Source organism: Mustela lutreola, chromosome 9 (assembly GCF_030435805.1).
Source record: "Mustela lutreola isolate mMusLut2 chromosome 9, mMusLut2.pri, whole genome shotgun sequence".
NCBI lineage: Eukaryota > Metazoa > Chordata > Mammalia > Carnivora > Mustelidae > Mustela > Mustela lutreola.
The window spans coordinates 92296670-92313819 of record NC_081298.1 but is presented as its reverse complement, the minus strand read 5'-3'; the positions used below and the strand labels follow the sequence as shown (position 1 = coordinate 92313819).

At 43.5% G+C, this 17150-nt stretch overlaps 1 protein-coding gene across 4 annotated transcripts in view; it reads right to left on the bottom strand.

The window, feature by feature from the left end:
• Positions 1–15417, bottom strand: part of ANXA4 (annexin A4) — a 76509-nt gene extending 61092 nt beyond the window's left edge. Inside the window, exons 1-2 of one of the 4 annotated variants that reach the window (XM_059187899.1) lie at positions 15259–15401; positions 739–822 (exon numbers count right to left, since the gene is read on the bottom strand). The gene's annotated coding sequence lies outside the window, so the exon portion shown is untranslated. Of the gene's footprint in view, positions 1–738; positions 823–15258 lie in introns of all 4 variants that reach the window. The other 3 variants (XM_059187896.1, XM_059187898.1, XM_059187895.1) reach the window with 3 other exon arrangements.
• Between the last annotated feature and the right edge of the window lie 1733 nt (positions 15418–17150).

The following is a 17150-nucleotide window of genomic DNA, read 5'->3' as shown; positions in this document are numbered from 1 at the left end:
TGCTTCAAGAAACCTAAAGACAAGTAACTGTATGTGGGTTAATAAAAGACATGAACTAATGACGACAAAAAAAAAAAAAAAAAAAGGGACGCCTGGGTGGCTCAGTTGGTTGGACGACTGCCTTCGGCTCAGGTCATGATCCTGGAGTCCCGGGATCGAGTCCCGCATCGGGCTCCCAGCTCCATGGGGAGTCTGCTTCTCTCTCTGACCTTCTCCTCGTTCATGCTCTCTCTCACTGTCTCTCTCTCAAGTAAATAAATAAATAAATAAAATCTTAAAAAAAAAAAAAAGTATAGACACATTTTAAAATTTAAAACCAAGGCATGTGAGGGAGGTGGAATTGAGTGGAGAGGCAGGGGCATGATGAGCTGCGCAGTAAAGAAAAAAGGAGACTGAACTGGTAGAAAGAGAGACAGAGAAAGAGAGCATAAGCTGGGAGTGCAGCAGGCAGGAGAGGGAGAAGTGGGCTCCCTGCACAGGGAGGTTTGGGGGTTTATCCCAGAACCCTGGGATCATGACATGAGCTGAACGCAGACACTTAACCCACTGGGCCACCTAGGCTCCCCAACAAAAGCAGTTTTTAAAGTGTTACACTTTTCAGGAAATAATGTCCAATGGAATAAAGACAGTCTCTTCAACAAATGGTGCTGGGAAAATTGGACAGCCACATGCAGAAAAATGAAACCGGACCATTTCCTTATACCACACATGAAAATAGACTCAAAATAAATGAAGGACCTCAATGTGAGACAGGAATCCATCAAAATCCTTGAGGAGAACACAGGCAGCAATCTCTTCAACCTCAACTGCAGCAACTTCTTCCTAGGAACATTGCCAAAGGCAAGGGAAGCAAGGGCAAAAATGAACTACTGGGACTTCATCAAGATCAAAACCTTTTGCACAGCAAAGGAAACAGTTAACAAAACCAAGAGACAGCTGACAGAATGGGAGAAGATATTTGCAAACGACACATCAGATAAAGGGCTAGTATCCAAAATCTATAAAGAGCTTAGCAAACTCAATGCCCAAAGAACAAATAATCCAATCAAGAAAAAGGCAGAGGACATGAACAGACATTTCTGCAAAGAAGACATCCAGATGGCCAACAGACACATGAAAAAGTGCTCCACATCACTCGGCATCAGGGAAATACAAATAAAAACCATAATGAGATACCACCTCACACCAGTCAGAATGGCTAAAATTAACAAGTCCGGAAATGACAGATGCTGGTGAGGATGGAGAGAAAGGGGAACCCTCCTACACTGTTGGTGGGAATGCAAGCTGGTGCAACCACTCTGGAAAACAGCATGGAGGTTCCTCAAAAAGTTGAAAATAGAGCTACCCTATAACCCAGCAATTGCACTACTGGGTATTTACCCTAAAGATACAAATGTAGTAATCCGAAGGGACACGTGCACCCGAATGTTTATAGCAGCAGCGTCCATAATAGCCAAAATATGTAAAGAACCTAGATGTCCATCAATAGATGAATGGATAAAGAAGATGTGATACACACACACACACACACACACTCTCTCACACATACAATGGAATACTATGCAGCCATCAAAAGAAATGAAATCTTGCCATTTGCAACAATGTGGATGGAACTACAGAGTATTATGCTTAGTGAAATAAGTCAATTGGAGAAAGATGACTATCATATTATCTCCCTGATATGAGGAAGTGGAGATGCAACGTGGGGGGTTTGGGGAGTAGGAAAAGAATAAGTGAAACAAGATGGGATCGGGAGGGAGACAAACCATAAGAGACTCTTAATCCCACAGAACAAACTGAGGGCTGCCGGTGGGAGTAGGGTAGGGAGAGGGTGGTTGGATTATGGACATTGGGGAGGGTATGTGCTATGGGGAGTGCTGTGAAGTGTGTAAACCTGGTGATGCACAGACCTGTACCCCTGGGGCTAATAATACATATGTTAATAAAAAAAAAGTGTTACGCTTTTAGTTTCAAAGTCAAATCATGGATTCTAAAAGAGATGAGCCATTTTTTCCAATGTGGATGCAAATATTAAAAGGAAAATTATTTTTTGGCATTCCATTCAGATACTGGAAAAGTTCTAAATATGTTTAAAATGATTTGGGTATATGAATCTACATGAAAATTAAATTATATGAAATCTAAATACAGACCAAATATTTCTGATGGAAATTTAGCATTCAGATTCAGATGTTCTGTCAGTATATAATATTCACACGAGACTGTTAGGACTTAGTATAGTATGAAAAGAAGACTGTAAAACATCCCAATATTTTTTTCTATTGACTAGACATTGAAATGATAATACTTTAGATCTACTGGGTAAAATGTAAAATAATCCATATTATTAAATCTCATTTAACCTGTCTCTTTTAACTTTTGAAAATGTGACTACTAGGGGTGCCTGGGTGGCTCAGTGGGTTGAACCACTGCCTTTGGCTCAGGTCATGGTATCAGGGTCCTGGGATCAAGTCCCGTATCGGGCTTTCTGCTCGGCAGGGAGTCTACTTCCTTCCCCTCTCTCTCTCTGTCTGCCTCTCTACCTATTTGTGATCTCTGTCAAATAAATAAATAAAATCTTTAAAAATATAAAAAATAAAAATAAAATGTGACTACTAGATAATTCAGACCTATGTTTGTGCCTTGCTCTGCCCTTCTACTGCATACCACTGCTCTAGACACACTTGGCCTTGTTTAATAAAAATGATTACAGCTATTGCTGAATGCTTATTGTACTATGTGTCACTTACTGTTCTAAACACTTCACGTGAATGACCAGATGATTACTTTTAAATACCACACACACAAAAAAAACCTTGCTCATCTTCTTAGTGCTTTCATTTCCCCATGTGTTAAAAAAATAGAAAGAAAAACACAAAATGTGGCCTAGGACAAAATGCTATAGAGAAGAAGAGAAAAGGAATTAGGCCTCAGAATATTTAAAGGGATGGCCTATTCCTGGAAATAATCGGTGTAATTATTCAAAAGAAAGCTCAGGGAACTAAGGGGCACCCTCACTATTTGGCAAAATAATACTTATCTAAATTGGCGGGAGGGGCCCCGGGTGGCTCACTCAGTTAAGGGTCTGCCTTAGGCTCAGGTCATGATCTCGGGATCCTGGGATGGAGGCTTGGGTCAAGCCACCTACCCAGTGGGGAGTCTGCTTGTCCTTCTCCCTCTGTCCCTCCCCGCACTGGTGCTCCCTCTTTCCTAAATAGATAAATAAAATCTTTAAGTAATTAATTAATAGGAAGGGGGAAATGACTAGTGTAATAACATCAAGAAATCCTGTGAAACTAAAGAGTTTGGCTTAACTATTTTGTACTCAGCATATCAGGCCCAGGTAAATTTTCTATGATCAATTCTTTCCCTCCCTTTATTTAATCAAGAGGCAAGACATTTTAGATTTGTAAAACATACATATGTATTTAAGAGGGCTCACCAACTCATATCTAAATATCTTTCTTTTCACTATTGTTTGGTTTCAACTAAAGTGTTTTTGTGGGGTTTTTTGTTTTCATAAAAAATAGAATCCTCCAGCCAGGAATCCTTTTAAAAGAAATGGAGACTATCTGCAGAGATCATAAAAAATTTAGTATTACCACCTTAGGAAATATCACAGGAAGGATAAAACAGAAAACACTGGCTAGCTTTTTAAAAATAACCTTTCTTATTTTTGAATAGTAAAGATAATAAATGTACATGACAGAAAATTTATCTGCTTTATTTATTATAATTTTATTTCTGTTTTAGCAACAGAATATAGCAACAGAAGTTTAAATCTGGTAAATTTAAATTAAATGAGAATTTAATATAACATATAGTAAAATTTATTATTTGGTTTATTGATTAACTTTTATTTCTGTTTTAGCAACCTCAGGAATTTATAGTGGGTAACAATATAAGGCAGTTAGTGGTACTTTTACCTGTTACTATTAACCTCTCCTCCCCTCCAGCTGTTATTAAATTGCCTGGGTGAGCTGATAAACTTGTTTCATAAACCCACCAGAATACAGACAGAAGTAAAATTTTCCATTGCAATGCTGAAAATTATGGACCTTTCCATTGACAATAAATGGAAAAGACTAACTTTCAGAGAACTGTAGAGACTGTGAGGCCTTAAGCAATCCCCTATTTCCCTTTCCTTTTATTTTGTAAATTATTTCATCAACTTTCAGCACTGAGAAGGACATTTTAAAACAATGTAAATTTACCATCTATTATTACTTCTATTTGTGCCAATATTTTAATTGTAATCACAGTATGTATATGATATCGTGTTCTACTCTTTCCTCTTAATTTTTCATACTTCACACAATCACCATATGGGTCACTGTACTAAAATTATACTCTTCCATTATATTGATATCTTGTAATTTATTCAATGTCCCTACTATTGATTGTTCAGGTTTTAAAACCATAGCTACAATATTTATATTTAGCTTTGCAAGATATTTTATTTTTCTTTTTGATGTATTTCTTGTGATATCTGATACTTATGAATATTTCCAGTTGTCCTCCAAATTTACAAGGACATCCAAACCCCAGCTAGCCATAAACTTGCTTGCTTTATTACTTTGTAACATAATATTTGAGTATAATACTAATTCTTATTATTGATTTAACTTGCTTTTTTAAATCAGTAGTAGGAACACGGACTCCCTTTTTTCAACTCCCGTTCTTTGTGTATTACCTGTTTCTATTTTAGATAAGTCACCTATTTTTAGCATCTTGGTGCTTTACTAAAACTTACAGAAATTATTCCCATGTTATAAAATTTAATATTTTATGTCTAAAATGTATTATTAAGTATTTTACCAATTTAATACTATCCTTTTAACTCAATAAAGCCAAATTTTGGGAGAAAAACTTTCAATCATATCTGGCCATCTTTTCCTTTGTATTCCTCCCTCTTATTACTTAAATAGTTGGAAAGTCTCTTTTTTGGTGAAATATTGGTAACTGTTGAGCTGGGTGATGAATAAACACAGAGGTCCATTTTACTATTCTCTCACTTGGGTGTATTTTTTTTAAACAGTTTATCAAATATTATTTATTCAGAAACAAATACAATGTTTTAAGAACTTAATTCCAAAAGGGTGACAGAACCCAAAAGCTGAGCAGAAAACAGCCTTCTGTGAGCAGTACCAGTCTGCTGGCAGTACTGAGAACTGCCAGCAAGGTCTAGCACTGAGAGAAGGCTCTACCAGTCATACCAGGTATAAAGGACCCTATTAATTACTGATGCTGGTGGTCCCTTACTCTTCCCAGGCTGCCCATTTGCTCTACTCTGGGTTCCTGGTTGCAGCCAGGATAGCCACTCACTCATGAATCCGCAACTGTCAACTAACACCCTGTTATCTCATCCAAAAGCAAATCTACACATGTGTAACACAAGCACCTGTTATCTGCAACAAAATTTAGTGCAGCAAACCATAGTCTTAGTCTCTGAAATAAGTTGGGAAATGTCTGTAATAAAAACTTTCTTTAAAAAAAATATTTATTTATTTGACAGAGAAAGAGAGATCACAAGCAGGCAGAGAAGCAGGCAGAGAGAGAGGGGAGGAAGCAGGCTCCCCGCTGAGCAGAGAGCCCGATGTGGGGCTCAATCCTAGGACCCTGGGATCATGACCTGAGCCAAAGGCAAGATGCTTAATCCACTGAGCCACCTAGGTCCCCTAACAATCACTTCTAATAGGCTAATAGGACGCTCCAGCACACTACTGGGAGACAGAATAGTAAAGAAAGCAAGACTTTTTTCAAATTGTGATAAAATAAACATAACAAAGTTTACCATTTTAACCAGTTTTAAGTGTATAATTCAGTGGTTTTTTTTTTTTTTAAGATTTATTTATTTATTGAAGAGAGAGAGCATGAATGGGAGGGGTGGAGACAGAGGGAGAAAAGCAGACTCCCTGTTAAGCAGGGAGCCCAATGTGGGGCTTGATCCCATGACCCCGAGACCCTGAGACCATGACCAGAGCCAAAACGAAGAGTTGGATATTCAACTCACTAAGCTACCCATGCACCCCATTTCAGTGGTATTAATTACATTCACCATGTCATGCAACCATCCCCACTACCCATTTCCAGAACTCTCCCATCATCCCAAACAGAAACTCTGTACCCATTCAATAATATCTCCCCATTTCTCCCTTACTTCAGTCCCTGCTAACCATCATTCTACTTCTTGTCTCTAAATTTGGCTAGTAGGTATGTCATATGTGGAACCGTATCTGATTTCAACTTGTGTGTCTCAGTTATTTTACAACCATGCCTGGCCCAGAGGGAGGGTGTGTGGGTGTCACCCTCTCAGTTCCAAGGAATAAGCCTTCCACAGATTCACCAAAACACAGAAAACACAAGGAATCCAGTCTCCTCCTCTGGGAGGCCCCAGGGCAGCTATAATAAGGAGCTCAAAAGAACCTGGAAAGAGTAGAATATGCCAAGTCCACAATTATGTTTATCTTTTCAATAAATAATAGACCAGTATTTCAACCTAAAAGAAGTTCACACAGTTCAGTGTTTATGAAAGTGTGGTTTCCAGACCAATATCATCAGAAACTGGGAACTTGTTAAAAGTGCACTTTCTTGGGGCGCCTGGGTGGCTCAGTGGGTTAAAGCCTCTGCTTTCGGCTCAGATCATGGTCCCAGGATCCTGGGATCGAGCCCCACATCGGGCTCTCTGCTCTGCGGGGAGCCTGCTTCCTTCTCTCTCTCTGCCTGCCTCTCTGCCTACTTGCGATCTCTGTCAAATAAATAAATAAAATATTTAAAAAAAAAAAAAAAAGTGCACTTTCTTGGGCCCAACACCACACCTACAAAACTCTGAGGGTAGGGTCTGGCAATTTGGTTTGTAAGAAGCCCACCAGGTGGTTTTTTTTTTTTTTTCAAGATTTTATTTATTTGACAGAGATCACAAGTAGGCAGAGAGGCAGGCAGAGAGCCCAATGTGGGGGTCAATCCCAGGACCCTGAGACCATGACCTGAGCAGGTCAGAGGCTTAACCCACCAAGCCAACTAGGCAGGTGATTCTGATGCATTCTCAAATTTGAGAACTACTGCTCTACAGTAATGATTCTAGATTCTAACTACTGATGCTCAAAAAGGTCCTCAAAATGCTCCATGGTCATTCCTAAGTGTAGATTCCCATTCCTGATCATACATCAAGTGAGTATAAGGGAATGGGGGTAAAAAACAGAAAAAACTATATTAATGGGAAGAGTCATAATTAACACTTTTTAAAGTATTTGTATAAATATGAGTCAGGAAATGTGTTTGTCAGAGATTATTTACATGGAGTTCTTGAAACCATTCACTGCAAACATGCATTTCTCCGGGCAAACCTGACCTGTTATTTTATGATTTCTGTGACATTCTGAATTCAATTCTCTTCCCACATGCTAGCAGAGGCTGTAATGGAGATCATTCCAAGCTGGACAGAGGAGGCTGGGAATCCAGAACATAAGCCAAATTCCAGTCTCTGCTCTGCCCTCCAGATTTAACTCCACCTAACACAGCTACTCTATGCTGACATATAAGTGACATAGTAGTGACTATTGTGCAGCATTTCTGAGAAGATCACTAATATGTCAACCCCCATCATACCTTCTTTCCTCATTAAGAGAACTTTCACTGAGTCTTCATGGTTTGGAAAACCAGGGACGTAGTACTCATCCCAGGAAGAAATAATGATTGGTCCAAGGCAACCCCATTCCAATAGCAACAAATGGTTTTCAAGTGGCCAGCGGACCCACTTCAGGCCAAGGAGAAATAAGAAGAAGCCTACTAAGAGGCTTCAGAGAAAGACTTCTGCCAGATTAAAAAGACAGAGATTAGCCTTCCTTCTTTCTTCTAGCCTTGGATGATATCAGGACACCATGTCTGGAGCTATGCTTCAAAAGGATCCTAATTGTAATATAGACTGTAAGACACCTAACACGATACCTAGAAAAAGTTCTCAAATTTTAGTGTGCAGCAAAAGCACCTGAGTAGTGTTTAGACATACAGATTTTAGGGATGCTGTACTCAAGAACATGAATCAGTAAATCTCGGATAGGGCCCAAAGACCTTATTGAACCCATTTTCAGTAAGCACCCCAGGTGATCCCCCTCACATCCTGTTCCGGGCCCTGGTTCTCACACAGGTGGTCCCTGGATGAGACCCCAGTTCCAAAACTGCGGCTCACCAGGTGTACAGACCTACTCATAGTCCTTCCTTAAATATTGATTTTGCCTCATCGGGTACCAGGCACTGTGACAGAAACAAAGATGGAGGAAACAGTATCTTGCTACCAAAGAGCTTTGTAAGCTAGTAAGACAAACAGCCGATCCAAAGACAAAGCAGCAGGTGCTAACTATTGTCAAGAGTTGCAAGGTGGGAGACAGGAGACTGAGCCCGTCCCCACCCTGCCCCACCCCTAGTCAAATGTTCTCATTTGACTTAGGCTTCCAATGACAGATTTCAAGAGTGAAAGGTTTTGCCGGCAGAGAGAGAACAGTAAAAATGAAGCTTCAGCTATGATTTGGAAAACACTTCATTTGGAGTGGGGCTGGAGACTTAAACCCGGAAGAGAGTGGTAGGAGACAAAATTCTGGAAAGGTGATTTTCACAAATGGGTCATTTTGTGACAGGTTGAGCTTGGACACTGGACTCAATTTTCTAGGCCATGGGAAATCATACATTCATTCAGCACACACAGTGACACACGCCCTCTGTGCTAGGCCAGGGGACGGAGGCTGTGTAGTTCCTGCCCTCAGAGGAGCTCAGCTCAGAGCTGAGAGGGTGGCCCAGGCTGGATATCAGACACAGTAGGCGTGAACATTCCTGTGATGGGAGAATGACAGGGAAAGAGGAGTATCCATACTGGAGAGGCCCCTCACTCAGATTAAGTCAAATGGGGAAGAAGACTGTGTCCATGCCGAACCTTGAACTGTTGGCCATGTGTAGGACAGGGAAATAGGGAGTCTTGTTTCTCCAAGGCTCAGTCTCTGCCTGGATTTCCTTCCTGGTACCCAGCACTTCCATTTTATTAAAACAAAACATGCATTAGAGAAATGTACTAAGCAGCAGAACAGATACAAAGGAAAATGAGGATCTCCATAGGGGACAGTAGTTCCGACTGTGGACCCTCCAGGACCTGTCCCCCAAGACTGGTTGGTCCTGTCCCCCACAGGCCTACAGAATGACCTTCATTTCTGAGAGTCCTCCCACTCTCCCATCTGGAACTAGCCCTGCTCTCATCAACAGGCCATACTTCCAGTGAATAACAGCCTTCCTTTGTCATCCCTGTGACTGTACATAAATCTCTCCTCTCCCACCCCCAAGAAGCCTTCTCTGCCCGCCCCTGAAGGAGTTAGGCGCACCTCCTCTATTGTTCTGTGGTCTGTGCAAAGTGTACCAAATCATTTATCATACAGTCCTATGAGTTTTGAATTATTGATCTGCTTGTTTACCTCCCTAAGGAGAGGGTCTGTGTTCTACCTTCGAATCTCTAGGGCCTGTCACATTATATGATAGATGGGTGGCCCTGTATTCATTGGGCAGGAGCTGTTGACATCCTGCCTCGCCCCTGAAGCCCCTTCCCCAAAGGGCTGGGCTGTCTCCCCTGTCTTTAAATGCTGCCCCAAGTCTTGCTACCACCTGGCTGGGCCCCCGGAATCAAGAGCAGCACATTGTCTTGGTTCATATCTGCTACACTCCTCACTCACTTACTGCATGGGACCCCCCTGGATATTTAGAATGACCCAGGTCGGCATCAAGTTCATCTCAGACAAGTGGTACGGACACAGGTTTCTACCTCTCCCCCTCTGAAAGAGTCCAGCCCCACAGCCAGCTTAAACTCCCAGCCCTGCCTTTTCAGGCTGATTCCCCATTCTTTTTTAAGATTTTATTTATTTCTTTATTTGACGAGAGATACAGCAAGAGAGGGAACACAAGCAGGGGGAGTGGAAGATGGAGAAGCAGACTTCTCGCTGAGCAGGGAGCCCGACACAGGGCTCAATCCCAGGACCCTGGGATCATGACCTGAACCAAGGCAGATGTTTAATTGAGCCACCCAGGGGGCCCCTGATTCCCTGTTCTTACTGCACTATGTAGGACAACAGGGTGGTAGAGCACAGGAAGTTGAACCAGACTGCCAAATTCAAATCCTGACTCTACCATTTGCATGTAGCATGTGACCTCCAGCAAATTACTGAACCCGTTTGTGCCTCAGTTTCCTCACTTACTCAATGGGGATGATAATGGGAGCACCCACGTATTATAGATGAAAATTTAGTAAATAACATGCCAGTTGTTTGGCACAGGGCCAGGCTCCTAGGACACACGAGCAAACATCAGCTATTCGTATCTGTGACATGGACCCTCCAACAGGAAGAAGCAGGGGCCTCACAGACTAAGACATAGTCTAGCTCTGAAGCCAAGGCCAGGTCCCTCAGTACCCAAGTTCTGATAGCACTGCTGGGACTTTGACCAAGGGCCCTATCCCAGCAAGTCTATCTAGTCTACAGGTTGGGACTTATCCCATCTACTCCTGTCTCTGTTTCTGCAGCTAAAAAAACATATGGAACTGATCAGACCAAGTAAATTCAGGGCTTTCTCTATCAGGCAGTTCATAGCACCTTACATTCTTTTTGGAACTAGCTGGAGTGTAGCCAAATGAAAAATCAGCCCAATTGAAATGTGTAAGAAACGAGCGATTGCTATTATAGCTCACTGGAGACCAAAGCATCATTCTTTGCATACAAATAAGAAAATATAGGGGCGCCTGGGGGGCTCAGTGGGTTAAAGCCTCTGCCTTCAGCTCGGGTCATGATCCTGGGGTCCTGGGATCGAGCCCCTTATTGGGCTCTCTGCTCGGCAGGGAGCCTGCCTCCCCCTCTCTGCCTTTCTGCCTACTTGTGATTTCTGTCAAATAAATAAAATCTTTAGAAAAATTAAAAATATATATATATGATCATGTATTAATTTTGAGGTTGGAAAATTTGATAATATGTATTTATTTTCCATTTCTACTTCATTCTCCCTCTTCAAATGGGTAGGTGATATCTGTAACTATATGTTTTAAAAATTGATAATATGTGAATATGATTTTAAAAATTCAAATAATAATAATAAATGGTATAAAGTGATAAATCTGGATGAACTTTGCCCCCCCACCTTGTTTTGGCAACCACTGTGATAATTTTCCTATGCACACTATCAGAAATATTTAATGCATTAACAAGCATATAGACGATAGTCTCCATCATTCTTACAAAAAAAGTAGTAGCATACTATGCAATCCTGTATTTTACTTTTCTTAAAAAAATATTTTATTTATTTGACAGAGAGAAACCCCAAGTAGGCAGAGAAGCAGGCAGAGAGAGAGGGGGAAACAGTCTCCCTGCTGGGCAGAGAGCCCGATGCAGGGCTTGGTCCCAGGACCCTGAGATCATGACCTGAGCCTACGACAGAGGCTTAATCCACTGAGCCACCCAGGAGCCCCTATATTTTAATTTTTTTAAAAAAGTGTTTTTTAAAAAGATTCTTTGATATCATCCAAATCTATTCCTGTCAAGCTGCATCATTTTTTAACAGCTGCACAATACTGCACTGAATGGATGTTCCATAATTTAACCACCCCTTGGTGACAGATATTTAGTTCATTTCCAATCTGTTGCTATAAACAATGCTGCAATGTATATATATCCTTGTACACAAGCCTCTACACACATATCCAAGTATATCTTTATGATAAATTCAGAATTCAAATTGCCAGAACAAAGGCAAATCCATTCTAAAATTTTGACAAGCCACCAAATTTCAGAGCAAATCCATCTACGTACCTGCTAGGTACCATGATTGGGTTTGGACAGGTGTCCATCCCCTTGAAATTATACGAACACTGTCAAATATGTGTTTCTTTTTCTCAAGAGACAATCCATAGCTTTACTGAGATTCTCAAAGGGGTATGTAACTAACAAGGATGAGAAGTACTGAGTCAAACGGATTCTTGTATAGCATCCAAAAGCATCAACAGCAGAAGCTGAAGCAAGGTAGGACCCAGAAAAGACCTTCCTAAATGCTCCCTGGAGAGACGTGAGAGGGAGGATGCCAGGGACTGATTATACTAGCAGGGCTGTATCTAGTAAGGACTTCCTAAAGGGGAGATGACTCAAGTACACATAAATCAGGAGAACTTGTTCCCACTCACAAACCAGCCCTTCTATGTTAGTTTCTGGTAATAATCTAATGTTACCTCTGATAGGGGGGCAGGACAGGGGGGACGAGAGCCTTAACCCAGAGAAATGAATCCACAGGGCAGGAAGGTCTTTCTACTGGACCTGACAAAAGGCCACTCTTGAGACCTGTAGCTCTGTTAGAAGTCGGGCCATTCATACTGTAGGCCTTAAAGGATTAATGATGGGGGGGAGGTTTGATGAAGGTGTTTTCTAGAGCAAATTATAGTCTGGCCTATAGCTGCAATTTATCTCTCCAGCTGATTGCGGTTCATTCTGCTAAGAACATTCCCTCGGGTTCTTTGTCTAGCAATCTGGACCAAGAAACAATATGGCAATTTACTGACCTCAAACATCTTGAACCTTTAAAAACAATTCTTCAAAGGTGATGGTTTAGGTTCCTGTAACAAAAGCTCTTAGTCCAGTGCAGACACAAGTGAACACTAACAAGCTACTCCCAATAAAACAAGCAACAGGCCTAACAAATCCTAAATTCCTAGGTACATTATTCTTAATATAGTAATCCATCTCAGGTTCAATTAAGTTTTAAAAATAAACAAGGCCTCTTTGGTTTAAACCCTCTATTTGGTCTAGGGGTGTCAAACATTGTAAAACTATGGGGGGAATTTCATGTGATAGGGCATAATAAAAAGCTGTCCTTGAGAATGGGAACAATGTCAGCTTTTACCATATTATTTACAGCATAATAACGACAGGCCTAAGTTCCTTTAAGCCCCATGTTTTCGTTAATACTTTACTCAATTTATCAAGCATGCATATATTCATATAAGTCTTTCTAAAGCTTAGTTTCTCAAAGCAAGGTCCAAGAAACATCTGAATCGCAATCATCCAGGGAGCCTATTTAATATGCATTTTCCTGGGCCCAATTCTGTCACACTGGATGAGAATCAGGGGTGAGTGGCATTAAGAATATGCATGTTGTTGAGCTTCCTGAGGAATTCTGATGTACCCTGAAGTGACAAAGCTATGATTTCAGAGGTCATCTTAGTTTAACCTTCCACCCTTAACAGCCCCATCCAAAAGGGGCTACAAGGCCCCCACCTAAACACCTCTTGTTGAGAAAGCTCTCCATCTCCAAGTCCACCCAGCCAAGGGGTTTCAAAAGCCACACTCTTACATCCAGCAGAATGCACCATCCAACCCAGCTCTGCCCAACACCACAAGGAGTGAGTTTATTCTCTGGTCCACATGCCAAGTCCCTCAAGAATTGAGGGCCATTAACTTGTGTCCCCTCACCCACCTCATCTGTGAAACAAGGTTAGGAACCCGCAAGTTGAAATAACAATTAAATGAGGAACCAAGGATGACTGTTATTCAAAGTTCCTCCAGGTAGGACATGGTGGCACCCACTGCCTCCACAGTAGCCCTAATTCTAGTGAGAGCAAACCCTCAAAGGCTAGGTTTGGGCCAAATCACAGCCCCCAAATAAATTTAAGTTTCTTGTTTTATAATAAAACATATAAATTCTGAATTCTACTCCAAAATATATCTGGTTGTTCTTAATCTCAAAGATCGAGGTAAGAGTGACCCACCCCCCAACCCCAGGCCCTTGGTTTATTCTGAAGCTTCAGTTATTCCCTGGCAGTGCCTGGCACTCATTATTAAAGACGACTGGGCTTCCCTGACAAGCAGAAGATCAGGATGGGGAAAACAAGTAAGTGGATAGACATAAAGAAATGGGCCAAAGGCCGTAAGTCTGAGGGTAACCAGGGAGCTCATTCTTCAGATGCTGAGAACTGGTGTGATTTGACTTGACTGTGCATGTTACTCTCTAACTTGCTTCCAGAGAAAAATGATCCCTAGCCAAATATTAAAATATTTAGGAGGGAAATTCGCATATGCCCTTGATCTAACAGTCATGTGCCTCTGTGTGTGTGTCTCTGTGTGCGCGTGTGTTTCCCCCAAAACAAGAGAAATATGGCCTGAACTGAATCTAAGGGATCTGGCCTTGACCAGATAGGGCTGGGCTCTGGAAGGAAGCCCGTTTTGGGTGGCTGTGATTGCCCATCTCATTCCTGCTTCCTCTTCCACCTGTGTCTTCTGAAAATTCCCTGGGAAGGAAAGGGCTAAGGTTTGGCAATCAGAAGTGTTACCTGCAATGTAAGGAGGAGGTGGGATGGGTAATTTGGAGGGGGTGACCCTATCCATTCTTTCCACTGTCAGCTGGAGAAAGCAGAAGTGTCATGGAAGGTGTGGGTTACTCAGTGCTGCTCACAAACGCGCATCACCCCAGAGAGCACTTACAGCGGGCCAGATTGTTGAAAAGCAAAAGCCTCTTTGGCCCCATAGTCTCCCACTAGTCAAAGCCAAGACAAAACAGTGAGACGGCCCCTGGAAGACTTAAGTCATAGATCTCATAAGAAAAACATATTCCCGGGGCTCCTGGGTGGCTCAGAGAGTTAAGCGTCTGCCTAAGGCTCAGGTCATGATCTCGGGGTCCTGGGATCAAGCCCTGCATCGCTCTCTGCTCGGCAAGGGGCCTGTTTCCCCCCCCCCCGCCCCCCGCCGACTGCCTCTCTGCCTACTTGTGATCTCTCTGTATCAAATAAATAAAATCCTAAAAAAAAAAAAGAGTAACAGATTTCCATGCGCCAGCCAGCCAGTCTACTGAGGGCATTAGATACATGAGGAGGGAAAGGGTAAGAAACTAGGAAAACTGAGTAAGTGTCTTAAAAGGAGAGAAGAAAGAAGTAAAAAGAAAACTTGGGTATTAGACTGAGTCATATGCAAGGAGTACTAACTCAGTCCTTTCTTGTTAATACCTGAAGCCAGCACAGTTCTTGGCACATGGAACTCAATAAATAACCGCTGTGGTCTCCGACCCGTCTCCTTCTGGACGGTGCCGGGGGGATACCCGCCGGGGCTGCCGGCGCCCGCTCCACCCCTTTGGCCGCCTAAGCCCCGCCCGCAGACCGGCGGCCGGCACCCCCTCCTGGGCGCGGCACAGGGCTGTCCCCCCGAGGGTGCTGCGACCCCTTCCCCGAGCCCAGGACCCCCGGCCCGGGTCCCCCCTTACCGCTCGAGCCGAAATGCGGCTGCGCTCGTCCCCTGCGACCGGTCAGATCACACCCTAGAGGGGCCGGGCAGCGGGTCTTATCCCGGGCGGACCCGCCCAACTTCGGGGTGGAGACTGAGTCCGAGTTCCTGGTTGTCCCTCTGCACACGGGACCGGAAAATCCTCCGGGTGGGGTGGGGTGGGGACGAAGCGCACCTGGAGCTTGGGCCCGGGACCACAGCGCCTGGCGCCCAGCTGGGGACCAGCCTTGCCCCTGAGCCTGGGGCTGCGCCCCCGGCACGTGCCCGAGCCCCGCCGGGGACCGGACCCGCCGTCCAGGCTATGCGGTCTCGTCGCCCTCCGGGATAGCACCGCCTGCCCCGCCCCGTCCAGCCCCGCGCCTCCCTCGGCGGAATCCGAGCACTTGGACTTTCCGGGTCTGCGGCTCCAGGTGCCCCAACACTCTCGGAGGTGCGAGTATCCGCCCTGCGGCCGCTGGGGCCAGAGTCCAGCCGCGAATCGCAGCTTCCTCCCGAGGAAACTGCATTTTCTCTCGCCCCGTCTGGGCCAGAGCAGTGGGGAGAGAAATCACCAAGGCACATTGTTTCTCTCTTGCACATTAAAACAAATACCCACCCAAAGGCCCCAGCAGCTCCCCATCTCCCTTGAGGAAATGGAGTTCCCTTTCCTTTGGAAGGAGACCTTCGGGAATAGGAGTGCAGAGCAGCTCTTTCTCTTCTCCCCCAGTAAATGACCAGAGTTTGGAACTGGTGGTTAGCCCCTAGGTTGGGCCCGGGAGAGGCGCTCAGGCCCTGTAGACCTGTTGTATGTGCTCCTTTCTGCCTCCCCGAGTGACGCTGGCCTCTTGAAGGCACCTACTAAGCCTAGGTCGTCCTGGCACTCGTGCTTAGTATCGGTTTCAGCACATAGTAGGTGTTTGGTGCTTGCAGAATGAATCCTTTGAGCCTACCCGCAAATTCGGATATTATTTAACAGAGGGAGGGTAGCTTGGGGGAGTGTGTTTGCTATCCAATAGAGCAAAATCCAAGTGGCTACTGCACCCTTAAAGCCAGAGAGGTTACGTTAATTCGGGAGGATTTAGCAAAAGGAGGAGTTTTGACATGGTCTTCTAAGAACATGGCTTTTAAAATCAGAGTGGTTTAGATTCTAGACCTCGTTCTGCCCCTTTTCTCTGCTTTGATAACTTAAAGTTTCCAGCTTCCGTTTATGAACTAATCTAGAGGAAACAAAATCAGGATGAAAAAGAATGAAACAGGATCATTCCTTTCCTCAGAGTAGAGTAATTAGAGAGACTACTGCATTCCTTAAAAAGTAACAATTGGGGCGCCTGGATGGCTCAGTTGGTTGGGCCTCTGCCTTTGGCTCAGGTCATGATCTCAGGATCCTGGGATCCAGCCCCACAGGGGGCTCTCTGCTGAGCAGGAAGCCTGCTTCCTCCCCTACCCCTCTCTGCCTGCCTCTCTGCCTACTTGTGATCTCTCTCTCTCTCTCTCTCTGTGTCAAATAAATAAATAAAATCTTAAAAAAATAATAAATAAAAAGTAACAATTAGGCTACTCTAAAAATAAATAAAAGGTTTGAGAATGGAGCTGATGCTCTCTGCCAAGATCACCTTTGCCAGGCAGGTACACCTAGCTCACAACTGCCCTTTTCTCCTATAAATGCCCTCACATGGGGTTGAAGAGCCACAGTCCAAAGCTAACTTTCTGGGTACAAAAGGTCAGAAGTAAATCTGTGATACCCTTCCTAGTCTAGAGCTCCTGTGGGCTTGGACTAGAGCTAAATTTCTATAGAAACTACATCTGTGCTCTGCTGCTTCTTTGCACTCTCCTGCTCGTGTCAAGTACAGGGTTTCCCAAGAATGAGCACATAAGTTAAGCACTTACACAAGA